The following is a 6,885-nucleotide window of genomic DNA, read 5'->3' on the forward strand; positions in this document are numbered from 1 at the left end:
GGAAAGGGGGGGGCCTTGCGCCCCCCGCCTCCGCCTCCGCCTCCACCTCCTTGCTTCGGACGCTGAGCGCTGCCAGCAGCCTTTCCGGTGGCGCTGCGAGGCGCCCTGGCGGGACCGGGCTGGAGCGGTAGGCGCGCGGCTCCGTGTGCAGGGAGGTGGCGACGTGGAGGGAGGGCCGGTTCCTCAGGGCGCTGCTACCTTCCGCTGGGGCCGCTGTGAAGGAGTCGGGTCCTGAGGCTGGCTTCCTCAGGGAGCCATGGCCCAGCCTCGCCCCAGAGCATGTCTAACTCTGCTGTACGGTTGGCCCAGTAAAAGACCTCACAGGAAAGCTTGTCTAACTACTAGACAATTGGTCTAGTAAAAAAAGTCTCACCTGAAAGCTTGTTTAAATGTACTATGCCACAGGTGGGCAAGATGCAGCCCACCAGGCCATTCTATCTGGCCCACGGGGCCCCTTTAAAATTTTGAAAATTAACATTTATCTACCCCGGGCTGCCTGTCATGTGCCCCTCGATGGCTTGCTAGAACTGAGGAAGCGGCCCTCCGCCCAAAATAATTGCCCACCCCTGCACTACACAGTTGGCCCAGTAAAAGATCTCTTCGGAAAGCTTGTTGAACTGCTTGCTGCACTGTCAGCCTGGTGAAAGATCTCACCTGAAAGCTCGTCTAAATCTACTACACAGTTGGCCCAGTAAATGATCTCACTCCGAAAGCTTGTCCAGCTCTACACAGTTGGCCCAATAAAAGATTTCACCCAAAAGCTTGTCTACTACGTAGTTGGCCCAGTGAAAGGTCTCACCTGAAAGCTTGTCTAATTCTACTATACAGTTGACCCAGTAAAGGTATAGCACCCTGAGAAATCCTTGCCCCTCCCAGCTACAACATCACTTCTACACCCCCAAACACCATGAGCACAGTGAGAGGCAGATCCAGGGGCGGTACACAGGTGCACTTGCACCCGCTCCACCTTTGATTCCTGCTCCACACAAAGTTTAAAACCAGCTTCCTGGCAGTGGCAGCAGCATTTCTAGTCAGGAACTGAGGAGAGAGTCGATTGATTCATGGCTCTTGATAATGTACCCGATTCCTCCTAAACTCTTAATTCCATGTGTGTTAATTCCCTCTTTCCTGGTCTGATGTTCCACCAATGGAGCTAGCCTTTGTTCTACCATTCTGCACTCTGTTAGCTGCTCCTAGTAAGGAAACTCCTATTTCACAGCCCTGCAGATTGTCTTTAGCTTATTCCAATGAAGTTATATTGTTTTTTGCTTCAGTCTCAAACTGAATCATACAGCTCTGCCCCTCAGATATTAGTAAAGTTCTACTTTATTTTTAACTGGAGAAAAATATGGGTTGTTTTATGTGTGATGATGAACGATGCACCTCACTGTCTATGCCCTCACTTTTCAAAATTCTCGACTGACAATAAGCATAGTGATACCTGCCTGATTTGTTTTAAAGTAAACAGCCTCACTGTCTGAATTCAAGAGAATGGAATCAGGCTGTCATCCGTTTAAGCCAGAGGTGTCAAACACATGGCCCATGGGCTGGATCTGGCCAGTAGAGCTGGGTCAACCTGCCAGCATGCTTTTGCCCTGACTCTGGCTATGAGGAGGCAGGGATCTTAGCAGGATAGCTAAGCACCCAGGATGCAGAGCCTCTTCCAGCTGGGTCCCAGGCTGGTCAGAGCAGGAGCTACATATGCTGGATCCGGCATGGGATGGGTAGGGATGTGGAATCAATCTGGTCCATGGGACCGGCCCAGTGCCATTCAACCAGCCCTGCATCGCTTAGCCATCCCATGGGGCCAGATGATTTTGACACCCCTGATTTAAGCAATTAGGAAAAGAATTACTGCCAGTTCTCCAACATACAAAAACATTTCAAATATTTATGTTAAATCCAAGCCTTGGCACTTTTAGTACATTCCATTTGTTCAATACTGACAAGATAACAAAGACACTCAGTTTTGTTAGTAGGGATGGGTATGCCTTTGTCAGCTGCTAACAAATTAGAAGGCAGGGAGTAACACCGGCAGTCACATCAATAAACTAGTGCAAAGGTTAGCCATGGCCTTCTTCCACACAAGGGAGTTTAACTGAAATTGCTACTAAAACCAGTCTTAACCTGGCACAACTTCCTATGAGCATTCTTGTTGTTATTATTGTTCTTGGTTTATTTCGGTTTAGTTTCAATCTGTTCCTACTCTGTGGCCTGACCAAACAACACAGAACAGCCCATCAGCCCTTTTTTTAATAGTTTGAATAAATCAGCTTAAATTGAACTCTTTCAATGCACAACTTTTTAATGAGACTTAAGTCTCACTAAGAAAAAAGAACCATATTCATGCCTAATGTAACTCAACAGAATTTCTTCCATTATGCTAAGTCAATGGATTGAAACTCTAATTAATGCATCTCAACTTCCACATGTGGCATTGTTTCCCAGATAGAATTTAAAGTTAGGTCACAAGCACCTTTTCTGGGTAACTGTTAACAGACTTTTCACACAGGATACATTTTCCAAAATATTTTGAGGCCATTTCTACTGCAATTAAGGAAGTAGCCAAGATAAATAGATTATTCAGTGTTTATTGTCAACTGATGTATGAAGGTTCACTTTCTTACTAGCAAGCAAAAAACCACAGCTCTAAAGTAGTATTTTGATGTTTTTGTTTGCTTAACAACTACATGCTTTATTATTTATTTATTGCTGACCTTTCTTCCATTGTAACCAGAAGAGTAACAAAAGTGGTGACTAGATTGTTCAGAGGGCCCAGATCCCTCTCCGGTGTTTGTAGTCATTATAGAAATTCAGATAACAAATACTGTACATAATAGGCAGCACTAATCTCACTGGTACCTCTTGAAACATTACAATTTCTTACAGGGCTGCACACTAACATTTCTCTTCTAGAAACTGTTAAGAAAGGTAAAGAAGTTGAAACCATCAGTGATCACAACCTTCTGTTTTGGCTAAACATGGTAGGGAGTAGGCCCATTTTCCCTCAAACCTACAAAAGATAGACTTGGGTCTTTGGAATTCAAGGTGGTTATTTCAGTCATTGCCTTTGTGTAATAATATAAATCTCCCCGTTGAAGTTGTCTATATCTGTGTCTCACTTTGCTTTAGAAAAGATCAGATATGAGGATCCAGGTATTCTACCAGTGGATATTTAGTTTTCCTGATGTGTTGTCACTTCAAGCAATATTTAGCTCTAACCATCTCAAGAGTTGGACTGAAGAAGAAACCTCATCTATACAAGATTCACCTTTTTGAGGCTTTCTGGTACAAAATTGAAGATACTATCCAATAACATGTGTGAGCATCTGCGTTATATATTTTTGTGAAGCTTCTCAAGCCAATTACTTCAGTTTCCATAGTGAGCAGTTTCGGCTGTCTTATATCTTTGATCCCTGCATAGCTTGACACGCATCCTGTTTTAAGAGTTGTCATTAACTCTGTTGTCTTCTTTGTACTATACAGTGCCTGGTACTGAGATATCCACTAATTAGCCTTATTTTTTAACCTTATTCCCTAGGTTCATTGACATGGTTAAAACAGAAAACAGCCAAAGAAAATATTTTGAACTCTTTTCTTTTCCTTTTTTTCATGCACAATGATCTGTGTCAGTCAGACAAGCTTTAATTTACCATTTACCTGAGAAAACTCCGAGCCTTGCAGTAAAATCTAATTTTCCGAGGGTAGGAAGGGTTACTGTTATTATTAAAGGCACTGAAACAAACAAACAATGTCCATTATATGTTGTTTTATTCAGTAGAATAAATTCAGTGAAATACAACAGAATTTTTTCTACCAGCATTAGAAAACAGAAGTAGTAATGCTGTTATAATATAAACTATAAAAGGACAATGGAGAACACAGCTGACATAGTCCTACAGATCCTGTTGGACTAAATTAAGGATCTTGAATCAACAATACTACTTGGGATTCCTAAAGGTGATGTGGGGATCTATGCATATCTCAGGTCCCCAGAAACCTCACCCCTTCTCTATGACCCTACACCTACTATAAAGTGGAAAAAGAAGGAGATCATCCTCTCTCCAAGGAGAAACAGCAACAGGAGATTCTGTACATCCTGGAATAGAAGCAGAGCCTCTCACCCATTTGAGAAACACCCTTTGGAGACGAGTAGCAGCAGATGGAGTCCCCAGTACCTATTCCAGAGTCAGAGTGGGCCTGCTTGATAGCTTTGGGTCTGCTGTACTGTGTTTCCTGCCACTGAATCCTCTGCTAAGTAGTGCTGGTAAGCAAAGAAGTGTCCAGAGCTGCAAGTCTTTGGACATGGGGCTAGTTAGCATCTCTCAAACCTATTGTCCCAAGCTGGTTCAAGTAGACATACTTTTTACATTGATTTTACTTTTGTGACATTTTCTCTGATTCTATGAGGCTAGAAACTTGCTTTTATACAATAAAAAAGAAAGGTGAGGATTAAATCAAAAGCATGTAAGTCCTAGCATAGGACTTCCATACTTCTGTATGGGACACAAAACTGGAGCTTGCCTATGCCTTAACCCAGCCATGCCCACACAGGAAAAAAATTCCCAGCAGCATGAAAAAAAGCAGAAGATCCACCCTATAAACTGGAGGAGAGACTTAGCTTAGATGTCTGTGAGCAAAGACTTGCAGAATTAGGCTTTTGATGAGAAACTTACGCGATAATACACAAAATGCTAGGCTTTTGGAAATGTCATGGTTTTTTATATAAGAATTGACATTTAGAGACAAAAGTCAAAACTAATGTTCCATTCAAGTCTTACATCCAAGTATTCCATCTATCCAACTAACGTAACAGAATTAATCAATAAGTGGCAAATCTATTAATATATTTTAATGACAGCAGCGAATGTCTCTTGCCCTCCATCCCCCATTTATTCTTACACAAGAAAAAGGAAATGAAAGGAGTCCTTGCTGTTTTAAGATTAGTTAATGTTTGGAAAGTACTTAAAAGATATTTATCAGGAAAGGACAAAGATTCCTTACCCTGGGACTGTGGAGGTTTCCCCATGCTAAGGTGAGGAAAAAGAATTAGTGAAGTTATTCAGAAGTATACAGCACCTTTGCTGGGCAGAGAGAGAGCACAGCAGAAGAGGGAGTGCAACCAGATGCCCTCCAGCTCTGTAGGACTTCCAGTCCATTGCAGTACCCCTTAGAAGCAGGAGCAGAGAGAGCTACCAGTATTTGAAGGAAGATCCATCTTCCCCTGAATAGTTCCTCAGCCACTCAGTAACTCCAGGGGAGAATCCTGTCCTTTGTGCATTTCTCTAATCACTACTCAAGCTGGGTACTACATGAGGTTTTTTTCTCAAGAGCTAAAGTATTATTAGTAGGCCAGTTCCATACACAGTATATCATGAGTAGGGATCCAGGTTTTCCTTTTCCCACAGAAAAATGGAGAAAAACATGGATTTCCTCCCCTTTACCGGAGAAAAATGTGCATTTCTCTTTTAACAGAGAAACCCATGGATTTTGCAGTTTTGCAAAGAGCTCTCAGCAGGCTGGCAGATTTCCAGCCTGAAAGGGGCTGGGATGGAGTGGGAGAAGAGCAGTTGGGCAGGGAGTACATGGCTGCCAGGCAGCCTGTAGAGCAGTTCCCATAGGTAACTGGGGGATGAGACTAAGGCCTCCATAGGAAGGGAGGGAGGGAGTTGGGCAGGGCTGGGGATGCTTCCCAGCCAGGCAGTATGTGAGGCTTGGGGCCTGGGACTGCAATACAGGGGAGCAGGACAGGGCCATGGGCCCCTCACCTGGGGGGGCGGCGGGGGGTTGGGCCAGGTCCCTGCTGCTGCATGCACTCCTGGGAGAGGGGGTAGGGGGCCCATTTCCTCCAGACCAGTGCGCAGGTTGGAGGCAGGAGTGGGCTGCCCACTGCAGGCTCAGGCTCCTGCCCTGCTGCCCTCCCCTGGGGCCTCCGCAGCCCAGCGGGTACAATCTGGCACTGCAGGGACAGCAGGGCTGCACGGGGATCTCCTTGCTGCTGTAAGCTCCACACTGCTCTGGCATGGCGTCCCCTGCCTGTGCGGCAGCAGTGATGAACACAGCCTTGCACCACTGCCCTAGCTGGTGCTGCATGCGCAGGGGACACATCTCCAGGGCAGCATAGAGCTCACAGAGGCAGGGAGATCCCTGCACCACCCCACTGTGCCCTGCCACATGAGGTTACACCCACTGGGCTGCTGAGGCTCTGGGGGAGGGCAGCAGGGCAGGAGCCTATGCCCACCCCTGCCCCATGCACAGATCTGGTAGGCATGGGTCCTTGCTGCCCCCCTGGGAGTGCATGCAGTGGCAGGGAGCTGCCCTCGGTGCCCAACCCTGCAGCAGCCAGGCAGCAGATGGGGAGCTGGGTTCTGCTTCACTGCAGCAGCCACCACCTCCTACTGGGGCAGGGGGCTGCCGACCAGGGTTCCTGGCCCCATAGCCCTGGCAGCTGGGGGCTCCCTTCAGCAGGGCTGGGTGGGGAGGGGGCTGTGGATGGGGGGCAAGGGGCATGAGCAGGGCTGGGTGGGCTGTGGGAGAAAATGAGGGGCACAAGCAGAGCCAGGAGGTTGTGGGTGGGAGTGAGGAGTACAAGCAGAGCCAGGGGTCTGTGCAGGGTGGAGTGAGGGGCATCAGCAGGCCCATGGGGTTATTCGGGGAGTGAGGGGCCTTTCATTTTAAACACAGATTTTGGGGATTTTATCAGAAATTTTTCAGTTTTTTTTTATCAGAGAATTCTTTATTTTTTACCAGAGACAACCTGGATCCCTGATCATGAGTAAGAATTGAATAATAATTATTGTTTTCAGTTAATTATTAGAAAATGTACTCTGTATAAGAGTAGGCAATTTCCCCCTTTTTGTTCAGGGACTGGGGGGGGGGGGGGGG

The 6,885-nt window shown here is 46.2% G+C and overlaps 1 protein-coding gene and 1 long non-coding RNA gene across 2 annotated transcripts in view; one reads left to right on the forward strand and one right to left on the reverse strand.

Moving 5' to 3' along the window:
- The window catches only part of CARS2 (cysteinyl-tRNA synthetase 2, mitochondrial), a 69,823-nt gene that overhangs the window by 52,985 nt on the left and 9,953 nt on the right, over positions 1-6,885 (reverse strand). The window lies entirely within an intron of this gene.
- LOC112549162 lies at positions 24-5,356 on the forward strand. Its single transcript, XR_003092499.1, has 3 exons — positions 24-127; positions 3,133-3,321; positions 3,542-5,356. It is a non-coding gene; the product is annotated as an uncharacterized LOC112549162 (long non-coding RNA).

This window comes from Alligator sinensis, unplaced genomic scaffold (genome assembly GCF_000455745.1).
Source record: "Alligator sinensis unplaced genomic scaffold, ASM45574v1 scaffold288_1, whole genome shotgun sequence".
NCBI classification, from domain to species: domain Eukaryota; kingdom Metazoa; phylum Chordata; order Crocodylia; family Alligatoridae; genus Alligator; species Alligator sinensis.